The sequence below is a fragment of the Mus musculus genome, chromosome 3 (genome assembly GCF_000001635.26).
Source record: "Mus musculus strain C57BL/6J chromosome 3, GRCm38.p6 C57BL/6J".
NCBI classification, from domain to species: Eukaryota; Metazoa; Chordata; class Mammalia; order Rodentia; family Muridae; genus Mus; species Mus musculus.
In genome coordinates this window covers 56,061,226-56,079,579 of record NC_000069.6, presented here as the reverse complement: position 1 = coordinate 56,079,579, position 18,354 = coordinate 56,061,226, and the positions used below count along the sequence as shown (strand labels likewise).

Genomic DNA, 18,354 nt, shown 5'->3' with positions numbered 1-18,354 from the left:
TACATTGCTTATTTAAGTGGTATTTGAAATCTCAGAGTTTGAAATATGTACATTGTATTATGATCATTCAAAATGCCTTGTCCAGGACTCAACTGTTCAGAACACTTACTGTTTTTCCCAAGGTTCTGTGCTCATTTCTCATCAAACAGATAGTGGCTCACAATCATCCATAGTGGTATCTGCTGCCCTCTTTTGGTATGCTTACACCTACACATAAAATACACAAACAAGCCTTTCATCAAATGACTTGTCAAAAGGGATGCTATCTATGGATCAGAGATTTAGAAAAAGAAAGAGTGTCAAATGCTGTGTCAGACTGAGGGAATTCATTTCATACATTTGCATTTAATTGTCCCTTGCAGTGGGTAAGAATGGGGTAATAAGGGTGCTCATGTCACAAAGCCAGTGACACTGACTGATGATTCTGATCTCTATTTTGCTTTGAAATTGGTACATTTTAGGCAAGATACAGCATTCACTCCTATGAATTAGTTTTTAATGAACACACTTGGTAAGTACGGGTAGACTTTTTAAAATCACATTTGGAGTTGTACAGTTTCAGACTATTTGGAGGCGAGACAATATTATACAGTATAAATCCAAGCTGAGATGGGCATTGGTGGCGCACGCCTTTAATCTCTGAGCTTGTGAGGCAGAGACAAGTGGATCCCTGAGGTCCAGGCAAGCCTGGTCTATAGAGTGAGCTCCAGTATAGCCACTACTACACAGAGAAACTCTGTCTCAAAAAACAACAAAGGAACAATCAAACAAATCAAAGTTGACAATGTTTGAGGAGCACATGCCATAATTTAAAGTGTTGCTGCTTTTTAAAAAGTTTAATGTTTAAATTAATGGGAAGTTTGTTATGGAAGAGTAACAATAAATATTAAAATATACTTTTAAAACCTTTTTATATTCATATTTCTGTTTTATTATTTTAGTTTAGACATAGAAATAACAAAATTATTCTTTAAAAGATCTTAGTGTTCCCAGTGATTTTAATAACCAAAATACTTACAGCAGTCTTTCTGTTTTGTGTCACAGTGACATTACATGTTGCTATCTTGTATCCATTTAGTTTTATTTGTTTCACTAGGCCTAGGTAACAACTGGTTTTAGTATAGTCATTTTACCCCTTATACCACACCCCCATTCACCTTCCTTTTATTGAAAATAAATTCCTTTCTCACATAATATATCCTGAATACTGCTTCCTGTCCCTCTACTCTTCCCAGTTGCTCCCACCTCCCCTCCCTTCTGGATTCACTCCCTTTCTCACACTAGAAAACAGGCTTCTAAGAGATACTAATAAAATGAAATAAGATAAAACAATAGTTAACATCAGATTTGGAGAAGACAAACAAGGAAAAGAGCCCAAGAGAAGGCCTAACTCTCAGAGAAAGACTTGCTTCCATACTCAGGAATCCCATAAAACCACTAAATTGGAAGCCATAAGATAAGCACAAAGAATCTGGTGTTTGGGCACTATTCATGCTGGCTCAGTCCTTTTGAGCTCATAGGAGCTTTGATCTTGTTGATTGATAGGCTCTTGTTTTCTTGGTGTCTTCCATCTACTCTGGGTCTTGTATTCTTTCCTCCTCCTCTCCTGCAGGGTTCCCTGAGCTCTGAGAGGAAGGATTTGATGGAGATAGTCTATTAGGACTAAGTGTTCTAAGGTATCTCACACTCTGCATAATGTCTGACTGTGGAACACCATTTCTTTCCATTCTCTGTAGGAGGAAATTTCTCTAATGGTGGCTGAGCAAGAGACCCTGATCTATGAGTATAGCAGATTGTCATTAGCAGTTATTTTATTACTACTTTTTTTTGAAGAAGATTAATATTTGGTTTTCCCCTAGGATGCTGGTCTCTTTATATTCTCCGGTTCTCAGTCACCCAAGCAGTGTTGGGCATGATAGATTCTATATGATAGAGCATACTTTGTGACACAATTGCTCCAGCGTATCTTTCAGGCAGGACACCATTGTTGATCGGTGATTTTGTAGATGGTTTGGCATTTACATTTATCTTTTGATAGTATACAGAGTCCCTACTTGTACCAGTGATGGTAGAACACACCGGGGTGAAAGCTCTGTGTATGCAGCAGTTTACCTTCACCGTGGTCAATGAGTTTTGTGGGTGTTGTCTTCAGTAATGGGTCTTGATGTTAGTTTGTGGCAACATAAAGTTTGGCAACAGCCTGTGTTGTTTGGGAATTTCCATAGGACTCCATTGGCTAAGAACTCAATTAGATGTAAACCAATCCTGGTAGCCAAAGCTCTATTTGGTGACAAGAGATGCCTGTTGGGACTCTGTCTCCCCCATTACTTGGAGATTTTATGTAGATCACCTTCATGTATATATTTTAGGGAAGCTTCTACTACATTAGGTTTTCATAATACCCCTCAAGTGGCCTTTAATTTTAGCTGCCTCTTCACATAACCCCTCCCTCATCTCCCATTCCCCTCCCCTCTCACTGATCCTCCCATAAGTATTCATTGTATTTCTCTTTCCTAACAAGATCTACCTGACCCCTCCTTGCCCCTTTCTCTATACCTAACCTTTATAGTTCTACAGATTGTAGCTTGGTTATCATTGAATTAACAGCTAATATCCATATAAAACCAAATACATCCCATATTTGTCTTTCTTTGTCTTGAACATCTCACTCTGGATGATTATTTTCATCTACTTGTCTGCAAATCCTCCCTTTTCCTTCAACTCTTGCTCTGCCATGTATTAACTTTTCATTGGAATCTTAATATTTTTGGCTTATATGTATCTAGCCTTCTGTCTTTCTTTGCCATGACCGTAAAATATTTGTTAACTTTTCCTTTTTAAAAATCTCTCTCTGTGTGTTTCTGTGTCTCTCTGTCTCTCCTCTCTCTTTTTCTCTCTCTCTGCATGTACATATGTATACCATGTCTGTACCTGGTGCCCAAGGAGGCCCAAAGAGGTCATTGAATCCCTTGGAAATGGAATTGCAGATGTTTCTGAGCTGCTGTTTGGGTTCTGGGAACCGAAACCAGGACCCCATAAACAAATGCTCTTCAGTGCTTAACCATCTTGCCACCCTGTGAAGTACCTTTTTTTTTAGCACTAGTTAAATGATATTAAATAATAGTAACAAAAAATATAAATGAAGGTGAGATGATAAATTACATTATTTTTATACCATATATTAAGTATAAACCTAGTATCACTATTATAATTTCAGAATTAATAGGAACACCTTCACAACACATGAGAGAAAGAGCAAGATCTAAATATTAAGTAGTTCTTCCTCTAAGAAAGGAGCCAGCATTGTGTTGAGCAGCTTTGTAAATTAGAAATTTATCATTTTGTTCTTTCTTGACATTTTTTTAAATATATAACAGAGGTAAAAATAAGTAGAAATCCCAAGCCACTGAATTCCTCTACAACTAGTTTCCTAATATAGGGTGTGGTGTACCTACACCAAAGTCTGACATTTATACAAGAAATATCTCTAATTGTGGGCAAGGAATGAGAAACTATCATACTGAGTTATGAAAGTCTGTGTACATCTGAGCCTTTTCAAATGGAGATTATAAATTTATGAGTACAAATGAATTGTCTTAATTCAAAATACAAAGTACACCTATTACTCAACAGTTTGTATATTCAAAACTCTTTTTTTTTAATTTTTTATTAGGTATTTAGCTCATTTACATTTCCAATGCTATACCAAAAGTCCCCCATACCCACCCACCCCCACTCCCCTACCCACCCACTCCCCCTTTTTGGCCCTGGCGTTCCCTTGTACTGGGGCATATAAATTTTGAGTGTCCAGTGATGGCCGACTAGGCCATCTTTTGATACATATGCAGCTAGAGTCAAGAGCTCCGGGGTACTGGTTAGTTCATAATGTTGTTCCACCTATAGGGTTGCAGATCCCTTTATCTCCTTGGGTACTTTCTCTAGCTCCTCCATTGGGAGCCATATGATCCATCCATTAGCTGACTGTGAGCATCCACTTCTGTGTTTGCTAGGCCCCGGCATAGTCTCACAAGAGACAGCTACATCTGGGTCCTTTCGATAAAATCTTGCTAGTGTATGCAATGGTGTCAGTGTTTGGATGCTGATTATGGGGTGAATCCCTGGATATGGCAGTCTCTACATGGACCATCCTTTCATCTCAGCTCCAAACTTTGTCTCTGTAACTCCTTCCAAGGGTGTTTTGTTCCCACTTCTAAGGAGGGGCATAGTGTCCACACTTCAGTCTTCATTTTTCTTGAGTTTCATGTGTTTAGGAAATTGTATCTTATATCTTGGGTATCGTAGGTTTTGGGCTAACATCCACTTATCAGTGAGTACATATTGTGTGAGTTCCTTTGTGAATGTGTTACCTCACTCAGGATGATTCCCTCCAGGTCCATCCATTTGGCTAGGAATTTCATAAATTCATTCTTTTTAATAGCTGAGTAGTACACCATTGTGTAGATGTACCACATTTTCTGTATCCATTCCTCTGTTGAGGGGCATCTGGGTTCTTTCCAGCTTTTGGCTATTATAAATAAGGCTGCTATGAACATAGTGGAGCATGTGTCCTTCTTACCAGTTGGGGCATCTTCTGGATATATGCCCAGGAGAGGTATTGCTGGATCCTCCGGTAGTACTATGTCCAATTTTCTGAGGAACCGCCAGACTGATTTCCAGAGTGGTTGTACAAGCCTGCAATCCCACCAACAATGGAGGAGTGTTCCTCTTTCTCCACATCCACGCCAGCATCTGCTGTCACCTGGTTTTTTGATCTTAGCCATTCTGACTGGTGTGAGGTGGAATCTCAGGGTTGTTTTGATTTGCATTTCCCTGATGATTAAGGATGTTGAACATTTTTTCAGGTGCTTCTCTGCCATTCGATATTCCTCAGGTGAGAATTCTTTGTTCAGTTCTGAGCCCCATTTTTTAATGGGTTATTTGATTTTCTGAGGTCCACCTTCTTGAGATCTTTATATATGTTGGATATTAGTCCCCTATCTGATTTATGATAGGTAAAGATCCTTTCCCAATCTGTTGGTGGTCTTTTTGTCTTATTGACGGTGTCTTTTGCCTTGCAGAAACTTTGGAGTTTCATTAGGTACCATTTGTCAATTCTCGATCTTACAGCACAAGCCATTGCTGTTCTGTTCAGGAATTTTTCCCCTGTGCCCATATCTTCAAGGCTTTTCCCCACTTTCTCCTCTATAAGTTTCAGTGTCTCTGGTTTTATGTGAAGTTCTTTGATCCACTTAGATTTGACCTTAGTACAAGGAGATAAGTATGGATCAATTCGCATTCTTCTACATGTTAACAACCAGTTGTGCCAGCACCAATTGTTGAAAATGCTGTCTTTCTTCCACTGGATGGTTTTAGCTCCCTTGTCGAAGATCAAGTGACCATAGGTGTGTGGGTTCATTTCTGGGTCTTCAATTCTATTCCATTGGTCTACTTGTCTGTCTCTATACCAGTACCATGCAGTTTTTATCACAATTGCTCTGTAGTAAAGCTTTAGGTCAGGCATGGTGATTCCACCAGAGGTTCTTTTATCCTTGAGAAGAGTTTTTGCTATCCTAGGTTTTTTGTTATTCCAGATGAATTTGAAAATTGCTCCTTCTAATTCGTTGAAGTATTGAGTTGTAATTTTGATGGGGATTGCGTTGAATCTGTAGATTGCTTTTGGCAAGATAGCCATTTTTACAATGTTGATCCTGCCAATCCATGAGCATGGGAGATCTTTCCATCTACTGAGAACTTCTTTAATTTCTTTCTTCAGAGACTTGAAGTTTTTATCATACAGATCTTTCACTTCCTTGGTTAGAGTCACGGCGAGATATTTTATATTATTTGTGACTATTGAGAAGGGTGTTGTTTCCCTAATTTCTTTCTCAGCCTGTTTATTCTTTGTATAGAGAAAGGCCATTGGCTCGTTTGAGTTTATTTTATATCCAGCTTCTTCACCAAAGCTGTTTATCAGGTTTAGGAGTTCTCTGGTGGAATTTTTGGGGTCACTTATATATACTATCATATCATCTGCAAAAAGTGATATTTTGACTTCCTCTTTTCCAATTTGTATACCCTTGATCTCCTTTTGTTGTCGAATTGCTCTGGCTAATACTTCAAGTACTATGTTGAAAAGGTAGGGAGAAAGTGGGCAGCCTTGTCTAGTCCCTGATTTTAGTGGGATTGCTTCCAGCTTCTTTCCATTTACTTTGATGTTGGCTACTGGTTTGCTGTAGATTGCTTTTATCATGTTTAGGTATGGGACTTGAATTCCTGATCTTTCCAGAACTTTTATCATGAATGGGTGTTGGATCTTGTCAAATGCTTTTTTTGCATCTAACGAGATGATCATGTGGTTTTTGTCTTTGAGTTTGTTTATATAATGGATTACATTGATGGATTTTTGTATATTAAACCATCCCTGCATCCCTGGAATAAAACCTACTTGGTCAGGATGGATGATTGCTTTAATGTGTTCTTGGATTCGGTTAGCGAGAATTTTATTGAGGATTTTTGCATCGATATTCATAAGAGAAATTGGTCTGAAGTTCTCTATCTTTGTTGGATCTATCTGTGGTTTAGGTATCAGAGTAATAGTGGCTTCATAAAATGAGTTGGGTAGAGTACCTTCTACTTCTATCTTGTGAAAAAGTTTGTGCAGAACTGGAATTAGATCTTCTTTGAAGGTCTGATAGAACTCTGCACTAAACCCGTCTGGTCCTGGGCTTTTTTTGGCTGGGAGACTATTTATAACTGCTTCTATTTCTTTAGGGGATATGGGAATGTTTAGATGGTCAACTTGATCCTGATTCAACTTTGGTACCTGGTATCTGTCCAGAAATTTGTCCATTTCGTCCAGGTTTTCCAGTTTTGTTGAGTATAGCCTTTTGTAGAAGGATCTGATGGTGTTTTGGATTTCTTCAGGATCTGTTGTTATGTCTCCCTTTTCAGTTCTGATTTTGTTAATTGGGATTTTGTCCCTGTGCCCTCTAGTGAGTCTAGCTAAGGGTTTATCTATCTTGTTGATTTTCTCAAAGAACCAACTCCTCATTTGGTTAATTCTTTGAATAGTTCTTCTTGTTTCCACTTGGTTGATTTCACCCCTGAGTTTGATTATATACTGCCTTCTACTCCTCTTGGGTGAATTTGCTTCCTTTTTTTCTAGAGCTTTTAGATGTGTTGTCAAGCTGCTAGTATGTGCTCTCTCCCGTTTCTTCCTGGAGGCACTCAGAGCTATGAGTTTCCCTCTTAGAAATGCTTTCATTGTGTCCCAAAGGTTTGGGTACGTTGTGGCTTCATTTTCATTAAACTCTAAATAGTCTTTAATTTCTTTCTTTATTCCTTCCTTGACCAAGGTATCATTGAGCAGAGTGTTGTTTAGTTTCCACGTGAGTGTTGGCTTTCTATTATTTTTTTTGTTATTGAAGATCAGCCTTAGTGCATGGTGATCTGATAGGATACATGGGACAATTTCAATATTTTTGAATCTGTTGAGGCCTGTTTTGTGACCTATTATGTGGTCAATTTTGGAGAAGGTGCCATGAGGTGCTGAGAAGAAGGTATATCCTTTTGTTTTAGGATAAAATGTTCTGTAGATATCTCTCAGATCCATTTGTTTCATCACTTCTGTTAGTTTTAGTGTGTCCCTGTTTAGTTTCTGTTTCCATGATCTGTCCATTGGTGAAAGTGGTGTGTTGAAGTCTCCCACTATTATTGTGTGAGGTGCAATGTGTGCTTTGAGCTTTACTAAAGTTTAATGAATGTGGCTGCCCTTGTATTTGGAGCATAGATATTCAGAATTGAGAGTTCCTCTTGGAGGATTTTACCTTTGATGAGAACGAAGTGCCCCTCCTTGTCTTTTTTGATGACTTTGGGTTGGAAGTCAATCTTATCAGACATTTGGATGGCTACTACAGCTTGTTTCTTCATACCATTTGCTTGGAAAATTGTTTTCCAGCCTTTCATTCTGAGTTAGTGTCTATCTTTTTCTCTGAGATGTGTTTCCTGTAAGCAGCAAAATGTTGGGTCTTGTTTGTGTAGCCAGTTTGTTAGTCTATGTCTTTTTATTGGGGAGTTGAGACCATTGATGTTAAGAGATATTAAGGAAAAGTAATTGTTGCTTCCTGTTATTTTTGTTGTTAAAGTTGGCATTCTGTTCTTGTGGCTGTCTTCTTTTAGGTTTGTTGAGTGATTACCTTCTTGTTTTTTCTAGGGCATTGTTCCCGTTCTTGTATTGGTTTTTTTCTGTTATTAACCTTTGAAGGGCTGGATTCGTGGAGAGATAATGTGTGAATTTGGTTTTGTCGTGGAATACTTTGGTTTCTCCATCTATGGTAATTGAGAGTTTGGCCGGGTATAGTAGCCTGGGCTGGAATTTGTGTTCTCTTAGTGTCTGTATAACATCTGTCCAGGCTCTTCTGGCTTTCATAGTCTCTGGTGAAAAATCTGGTGTAATTCTGATAGGCTTGCCTTTGTATGTTACTTGACCTTTTTCCCTTACTGCTTTTAGTATTCTATCTTTATTTAGTGCATTTGTTGTTCTGATTATTATGTGTCGGAAGGAATTTCTTTTCTGGTCCAGTCTATTTGGAGTTCTGTAGGCTTCTGGTATGTTCATAGGCATCTCTTTCTTTAGATTAGGAAGTTTTCTTCAATAATTTTGTTGAAGATGTTTGCTGGTCCTTTGAGTTGAAAATCTTCATTCTCATCCACTCCTATTATCCGTAGGTTTGGTCTTCTCATTGTGTCCTGGATTTCCTGGATATTTTGAATTAGGATCTTTTTGCATTTTCCATTTTCTTTGATTGTTGTGCCAATGTTCTCTATGGAATCTTCTGCACCTGAGATTCTCTCTTCCATCTCTTGTATTCTGTTGCTGATGCTCAAATCTATGGTTCCAGATTTCTTTCCTAGGGTTTCTATCTCCAGCGTTGCCTCACTTTGGGTTTTCTTTATTGTGTCTACTTCCCTTTTTAGGTCTAGTATGGTTTTGTTCATTTCCATCACCTGTTTGTATGTTTTTTCCTCTTTTTCTGTAAGGACTTCTACCTGTTTGATTGTGTTTTCCTGTTTTTCTTTAAGGACTTGTAACTCTTTAGCAGTGTTCTCCTGTATTTCTTTAAGTGATTTATTAAAGTCCTTCTTGATGTCCTCTACCATCATCATGAGATATGCTTTTAAATCTAGGTCTAGGTTTTCGGGTGTGTTGGGGTGTCCTGGACTGGACGAAGTGGGAGTGCTGGGTTCTGATGATGGTGAGTGGTCTTGGTTCCTGTTAGTAAGATTCCTAAGTTTACCTTTCGCCATCTGGTAATCTCTGGAGTTAGTAGTCATAGTTGACTCTGTTTAGAGATTGTTCTTCTGGTGATTCTGTTACTGTCTATCAGCAGACCTGGGAGACAGATTCTCTCCTCTGAGTTTCAGTGCTCAGAGCACTCTCTGCTGGCAAGCTTTCTTACAGGGAAGGTGCGCAGATATCTTGTTTTTGGACCTCCTCCTGGTCGAAGAAAAAGGCCCAAAACAGGGCCTCTCTCAGAAGCTGTGTTGCTTTGGCAGTTCCCAGAAGCTGTCAGCTTCTGTGGTGCAGACTCTCACCTGTGCAGACTAAATTCCTAAGTTCCAGGGAGTCCCGGAACCAAGATGGCGACCGCTGCTCCTGAGGCTGAGGCCGCCTCCCAAGCTAGGTGGACACCTGTCCTCTGGTCCGGACGGTGGCCGGCTGTCTGCGGCCCGCCAAGGGTGCTGCCTCAGCGGCTCTGTGCTTCTGCCTGTCCCAGAAGCTGTCCGGTTCTCTGGCGCACCCTCTCACCTGTTCAGACTAATTTCCTAAGTTCTGCTGAGTCCCGGAACCAAGATGGCGACCTGCTGCTGCTGAGGCTGAGGCCGCCTTTCAAGCCAGGTGGACACTTGCCCTCTGGTCCGGATGGTGGCCCCAAAACTCTTTGATAACAGGTTTTTACTAGAAATTTAGATAACATAAAGAAAGAAACGAGACCCAGCCACATCCTGACAAGAACATTCAAGTACTTCACCCCAATCTCTTGGTAGTGAGCAAAGTGACTGCAGGAGAGCTGAGGTTAGATTGTACAGAGTATCTAGGATGTCACAGCTATTCAACATGCATGGTCGTATGTTGCCCATGAACACTTTGACACAAGAGCACATTGTATGGTGAGGCCTGTACCTCCCATTCCCATTACTTTTGTAACCTTAGCCCTATACTCCTAAGATGACTTTCCTACTTCTTTTCCACTGTGATCCATCATTGTCACCTGTAGAGTTCATGTTTAAGAACCACATAGTCGTTGTGGGAAAAAATTGGCAAAATAAATATTTGGACAGTGTTGGATGTAACTGAGGATATGTCTTTGTGTTTGCACAGCTCTGCTTCTACTTCTATGCCACACATACAAGTATGACTTCCTTAATCTCTGTAAAATGCACAAACCACAAGTGAGAACAGTCGTACTATTTTATATGACACTGGCTCAAATTTACTAATATGATTATCTGCAGTTGTATCACTTTCCTGTTAATGATACCATTTTTTCTTTTCTATGGCTAAATAAAGGATTCTATTATGTATATGTGTTACATTTCCTATCTATTTTTCTTTTGTAGGAACTCTGCATTGGTTCCATAACTTAGCTATTGTGGCTAGATCTGCAGTGAACACCGGTAGTCTTAATGTTTCTCTGTGATATGCTGACCTGGAAAATACCCAAGAGTAGTATAGCTGGGTCATGGGATAAATCTGTTTTTCATTGGCTAAGTAATGTTCATGTTGGTTTCCACAATAGTTGGACTAAGCTTTTGTTACAAAATCATGCTATTTTTCTTACTGTGACTCTGTTTTAAAAATTGATATAGATGTGTATATTATTCTTTTTCTCTAAGTCTGCTTTGATTATCCAGGATTTTTTGTGTGTTGGAATGTCTAACACATCAACCATAAATGAAAGTGACAGAAAAGTATATCTGAAGTAGTTATGTAAATATATTTTAGGTGTTATAGATTGAAAGACCTTAGTAATTGCACTTAAAATCAGTTGAGAGAGGGTTGAGCACTTGGACCAGTTTCAGATGGAGATGGCACAGTTTGCCTGGGGCTGCTGCAAATGCATGATCCCAAGTGCCAACTCCAGTTGAAGGAGCTGGTATGGCTGGGGCACACCACTGTTTGAGGAGCACAGCACCTTGTGAGGAGTGCGCCTAGACGAGAGCTGGAAGAGATGCACAAGGAGCTCACTCTGGGCTGTGCCTATGCTCTTAGTGCTCGTGTGCTTAAGGAAATTGTAAGACAGGTTTTCTTAGTTTTTGTGTGATGGCTCCAGCAAGTATATGGTCTGTGCCAAGCCTGAGAAGGAAGAAGAGGCGAGGGAACAGAAACACAAGACCTTTGTGAAGACGAGTGAAAGACCGGTTAGGCATTTCCTCATCCTTTAGCACTGGGACATCAGCCAGAAGGAGTTGGACGGTGTCCACCAGGTGTATGAGGAAATGGACACCTTGTGCTTCATGCTGGAAAGGGGATAAAAATGCTCTTTTATCAAGTGGCCTCCCAGCTCATACTGATGCAGTTCAACTGGGAGCTTGCCAAGAGTCTGGAGTCAAGCCAAGCTGCTTCTCTATAAGACCAAGAGGGAAAAAAGGAGGAGCACAAGATGTAGCTGGGGTGCTGTGGAAGTGTACCAGTCCCTCCCAGAAGTCCAGAAGAACGTCGAGGGAGGATCTATAAATGCTTAGGAGCTGTCGTTGGGATTTATCCCATCAGCACCAAATACTATGTCCAGTGCTGCGCTCACTCTGGCTTCTGAACACTCTTCTGCCAAATTATTGTGTTGCTTTAAGTCTGATTATCAGGAATGTAATTTTCCCACAATGTTCCTTGCAAGAAAGCAATCCAGTTTGTTGTATGTATATTGTACAGTATCCTTGGCCTGACTGAACAGTTTCTCAGATTTTCATAAAATATCTATAGGAATATTCTCAAGGCACACTCTTGCATACTTTTTGAACCTTTTTCTGTTTTCTCAAGGATAAGTCCTAACTCTTCTTCAGCACTGGGCCAGCCTCTAAGAAACCATTTCTCATCCATCTGACTCCAAGGCTGCCTTTGATTTGCTGGACAGCCTTGTTTCCCAGATTTCTTTGGAAATCTGACATCCATTCTAGCTGCCTCCCTTAGGCACATGTGGTTCCTATCTTGGTCATTCTTTGCTTGGCTATTGGGGTGTCTGTGTGTGTGTGTCTATGTGTATGAGTCTGCGTGTATGTATCTATGTGTGACTGTGTGTGTACCATTTTTACCATTCATAAATTTGGCTAGTTCACTATACGCCAGCATACTCTTCTTATGCTTGGCCTTTTGATTGATGCTAATCATTTATACTGATGATATCCAGAACTGATGGTCTCCTGTGGGGACCAGGTGCCTTCCCTCCTTGCCTTTATACTATAGTGCATTGCCTCGTCTCTGTCTCTCTGTGTTGGTGTGGGTCTAGTCAACACCCTAGTTCAGGTTGGTCACCATCTAGGACCTCTCGTTTCTGGATAACTTTGATGTGGGGGTCTGTGATAGTTTGAATGAACAAAACAATGCTGCCCATAGGCTTGTGGCCTTGAACACTTGGTTCTCAGTTAATCCCACTGCTGGGGAGGGTATAGAACTTTGAGGAAGGAGGTAGAAGTTGATAAAGTCTGCTTCCTGTGTGTGGATAAAATGTTATGAGCAAACTTCCTGCTCTTTATCTCCCTTGCCCATTGCCTTGCCTTCTCTGCTACTGTGGACAGTAACCCTCTGGATCCATAAGACAGAGTAAATACTTTCTTAAGTTGCTTTTGTTTATGGTATCTTCTCACAGCAGGAGGAAAATAATGGATACAAGGTCTACCTTCCCTTTCCAGAATTTCTTCTTCACCTAGTCAGCTTTTGCATAAGAGGGCCAGCCACCCCTTTTACACTACTAATGTCCTATGTCTTAACAGTCCTCATTCAGATCAGGAGGCTGCTGCCTCTCCTGCCAACAGCAGCACTTGCCTCCCCCACTCCTGAATGCTTTGACCTTACTTAACCCTACCAGGTAGCTTTGCAAACTTTTACAAGGGGAATTGGCACAGGAAGAGAAAGGTGCTGCACTTAATATACCTATAGTGAGATTGCTGCTCCATAGGGAAATTTTGTTTGTATTCTTTGATCTTTTTGTTATTGGAGTGAGGCAGTATTGTCTTGTGATTTTAATGTGCATTTCCTTTGAGATTAGATTAGGTGGCCATGTACATGCCTTCTTGTGAGAAATGTTTATTTGGGTCTATTGCATACTTTTATTTGGTCTATTTTAATTGTATTTTGTTGTTAACTTTAGTGTTTTTTATTATATATGTAACTCTCAACCAGCATGAGTTTGCCAGTATGTTCTCTCATTCTGTAGACTGTTTCTTAACTCTGTTTCTATGCATAGAAAAGCCTTTAGTTTCTCTTTGGATTTAAAATGTGGCTCCTACTGAGAGTGCATTGTATGAACTTGGTTTATTTTTCCTCTTGACAACTTCTGAATGCTGATTTGTTTACTCCATTTACCTTGAATGTTATTATTGACATGTCACTGCCCCTCATCTATGTTTTTGACTTTTCTGGCTTCAGTCACCTGCAGTCAGGGTATGGTCTGAAGATAATAATGGAAATTATATAGATGAAATTAACTAAAATCTCTGTGAGTACAAATCTTTGTCATATATCTTTTTTCCAATTTTTTACTAGATATTTTCTTCATTTACATTTCAAATGCTATCCCGAAAGTCCCCTATATCCTCCCCCCACCCTGCTCCCCTACCCACCCACTCCCACTTCTTGGCCCTGACGTTCTCCTGTACTGTAAAGTTTGCAAGTTTGTCATATATCTTAATAGTGTATTATATATGAAATGAAACTTATGTATAATTGTATAGTAGAGAATCAGTTTATTATACATACGTCATAAAGATTCTGAAACTGCAGTATTTTTAGTGAAGCACAGGGAATGGAATACCCGACTTACGGTGGTCACAATTCAAGACAACCAATCAACACAGCTGGGGTTTGTCAGTACAGGGTGCAGTTGAGGAGCTCTCTGCTGAGACACAAGAGGCCTTTTTGAGGATTCTTTGTAGAGATAAGCAGGGTGTAGCTCTAGGAGACTTAAGAAAAATGCAGCTATTATCACTGGTAGACTAGATGCCAGGAGATCGGCTGTTTGTTGTCTTGATCCAGTGAGAGTAGAATTATGCCACAACCTCAGACATTCTGTATTTACTGCAAAAAATGAATGAGAGGACTTGGGGAAAAAATTGTAGTGCTTTCATCTGTATGTGTGTACATTTAATAAATGTGTGTGTGTGTGTGTGTGTGTGTGTGTGTGTGTAATGTATACATTCTGAAAAATATATATCTACACTTCTTTCTGTTCCAGGCATTTCTGTAAGTTATGTCTCTTACCTTGTTATAATACTGAATGATTATTCAGTCTGATTTTTTAAAGTTCCAGTCTACTGAAATACCCAGTCTCCCAGGGCACTGTAGGCAGATAGCAAAAGAATCGATTTCAGAAATTGCTTGGTATTTGCAAGTGAAATATTTGAAAAGTCTTTTGTAGTAACAGGGTCATTGTGTTAAATGGCATGTCTACTGGACATTATATCAGTGATCTCTTTTTTTAATTTATAAAATGTTATAGTAATTATGGGGCCAGAACTTGGCATAATAGGTAAATTGATAGATGTCATTATCTTTGCATTTTATTGGTTTAGTCATTTTCTGCTATGTTGAAGTACTGATTTCATTACAAGCATTACAATTGTTTTACCTATTTTGACATTTTTGTCAAGTTTGTGACTATAATCCTTATTCTTTCCAATAATCTTATATTTTTCAGGGTAACAATGCTGATTATAGGGGATTCAATTGAAAAAATTAATATATTGAAAATTTCAAGGAAATATTCTAAGTTTTGGGAATTTAAATGATTAAGCTTATACTCTTTTATGAGAATATAATTAGATACCTAATCATTTATAATTAAAGGTTGTTATGTGTATTAGAAAGGCTGTATAGTGCAAATATGATCAAAGTTTTGTGCTAGGATGATTAATTCCAGACTAGAGAATTTAGGAAATCTTATAGACAAGGAAGAATTTTAAAGAGTTCTTAGAATATAAGTCAGTTTCAGAAGTAGTTGAGACAGAAGATGTGGTTTGCAGGAAGGAAACAAAGGTGTGCAGGATTATGTATGGATAGACTCATCATTCGGCATAATTTGATGGTAGAACTCTTAGTTGTAAGATCTGTTTTATAATGAAACTTTGAGATGCTTTTGGTAAGCTTAAGTTGTTGAAGGATTTGAATATTAAAGTACTAAATTTGGACCATATTTTCTGCTCAAGTAGAATTATCAAAAAATTGCAGCATGGAAATGAACTGATCATCTTACATATTTTTCAAGATAGGGTTAGAGATGTAGATTCTCGTTTTTTTGTGTTATTTTTTTAATAGCACAGGATGAATTATATATTATGCTATAAATGTGAAAATGTAAAATATAGAGCTAGCCTCGGGACACACTTACTGAGTATTGCACAATCATCACAGCATTCTTTGAGCAGCATTCATTATGTCTGATGGGGAGGGAAATATTTTTGTCCTTTATATAAATGTGGCAGCCCATGCATGGTGGCTTACAACTCCAAACACAGTGCTCAGGAGGCTGCCAGGTGAAATGCTGCGTGTTTGAGGCCAGTTTGTCTTCAGAGCAAGCAAACTATCTAACAAAATGTCTATATTTTTTACATTCACTTATGTCACTAATGCTTTCTGGAGGTATTACAAAATACCATGCTGCTACTTTTGTGGCAGTTATACTTAGCATTTTAAGAGCTTTTTAATAAATATTCTCATATTTGTATTATGTAAGTGATCTGATCTAGATGTTTATGTTTCTACTAAATGAGGCACTGCCTAATTTGCAACTGTCTTACAGATAATCTCGATATATTTATAATTCCTGTATATAGTGTTATGTTCTCTTGTATATACATTGTATGAGTATACCATCTGGTCTCAAAATTATGATCCTGTTGTCTCAGTCTTTTTAAGTACTTGGATTTTAGGCATTTACCCAACACATTCAACTACTTAATGTAATATGCTTTTATATTTGCAAGGTTTTAGATATTAGTTCTTTATACTTTTCTTTAGTAAAAAGATCCATTTTGTATATAAATTGTTATTAAAATTTCTGTTTGATCTCAATGTTTTATAAGTAAAAATGGTTAATTTGTAGTTATTAATTTCTAACTGATGAATGAATGTATTACCAATAATTATTAAACATAAAGGCTAGTTTTATAAAAATAAAAATATTTCTTTCAAAGATTTATTTCTGTAGCAAGAATGTATACTAGTGTATAAGAAGACACTAAAGTAAAACTGTCCTCATGAGTGTAATGATCCGCAGTGGTGGGTTAGAGTACACTGGATCCTCTCAGAGCTCTACTGGAATTGCCCATGGTGTGCCATGGTCAGCTGAAAAGAATGCACTCACTCTGCTCATTCATGTTTCCAAGTCCATGAAAAGTAAGACAGGATACTTCTGATATTTCATATTAATACAGTGCTTTCTGGGTTCGTTATGGGACTCAATATTGACGTGATTTTAAAGTCATATGTTAACTAAAACTAAAGCTAAAGATCCTGTGGGTCATTCAGAGGGTGTAAGTGGCTAGACGTCTTCTATGCTTCCTGTAAAGTGATTCACTGAGGAAGTATTTCCAACACATCACAGTCAATCTTCAGTTAGGGTAGCTGCCAGTATTATTTTGGGAAAGATTATTATATAATTTAAAATTGATTAAGATGGATGATGTATGTTACACGATGAATAATAATGTGTTTATATAAAATACATTCATATCTTTGTGCATGAATGTATGAATAAATATAAACTAGTTTTGTACAAAAAATATCCTTCTGTTTACTCATCTGTGTGATATGGTTAATTTTCTTGGCTATTGATCCTGCAGGTTTTACATACTGTAATGTGGTGTGTGAGAGTGTGTATGCAGGTTCACAAAGATGCATATACCAGTTCTTCCTTTTGAAGAGTTATTTAGCAGAACATAGAAACAGTGTCACTAGTTTAGCATATAAAGCAATAGGAGAATAAGAAAACATTTAAGGTGCTCCCACAATTCCGCTTGGCATTTATGAACTGGAAAGCTGTCTAACTGAAGGCACCAATTAAATCTGATTTTCCCTGACTTGAATTCAGGTTCTCAGAAGAGTCTTTGAAGCATCTAAGTTGTCGAAAAGAAGTCAGGTTTGAATTTAGTATGCTAGAAATGTATGTGATCTTTTACACTGTTTACCTATTTCTTTTAGTTTGTTTGTACCCTTTATTAACTACTTATAGTCTCCAGTCATATTTCTGTTATTCTCCATAAAGCCAATACATATTGGAATAGGAACCCACTGCTCTATTTCAGGTCTTCTCATTGTGGCATGTTAATAGACTGTATGAGGCCTCATAGGAGTAATAATGTATAGCCACAATACATATTATATGTTGTCTGTGCAGAAATTTTCTACATTTATTTATATTTTGATATATTTTTGTATTTTTTCCAGGAAATTTGAGACTAAAATTAAGTTCTAACTTTATAAAATTCCTACCATCATTTATTTACAAAAAATTCTTAAAATACAAATCTATTTTGAAAGTTCTTGAGAGAGAAATTTTTATCTTTTCCTTTTATTTTTATTAAAAATATATTCTTTTCTTATACATTATATCCTGTTTTACCTTATAATATAAATAAGAGACCATTACATAGAACTTGGACAAGGCAAACCAACAGAAGGAAAAAGGGACCCAAGAACGAGAGACCCACTCATTCACACACTCAGGAGTCCCATAAAAATACTAAACTAAAAGCTGTAATCTATGCCCAGAGGATCTGATGCACACCCATGGAGGCCCTGTGCTTGCTCGTTGCTTTAATCTCTGTGAGTTCATGTGAGCTTTGCTCAGTTGATTGAGAATTGTTTGTTCTCCTGGTGTCCTCCACCTCCTTTGGCTTTTAAAGTTTTTCTGCCTCTTCTTCTTTGGGGTTCTCTGATCTCTGAGAAACATCCCATTTAGAGTTATATATTCCAAGGGATGTGGGTTTGTGTTAGTTCCTGTCTGCTGTAGGAAGATGCTTCTCTGATGGCAGCTGAGCAAAGAACTGAGCTATAAGCATAGTATCTCTGGTTCTTGGTCACCCAAACAGTGTTATATACTGGTTCCATCTTGTGGAGGGGGCCTTCAGTCAAATCAGATATTG

At 38.3% G+C, this 18,354-nt stretch overlaps 1 protein-coding gene across 12 annotated transcripts in view; it reads left to right on the top strand.

The window, feature by feature from the left end:
* Nbea (neurobeachin) overlaps positions 1 to 18,354 on the top strand; it is a 558,554-nt gene that overhangs the window by 104,169 nt on the left and 436,031 nt on the right. The window lies entirely within an intron of this gene.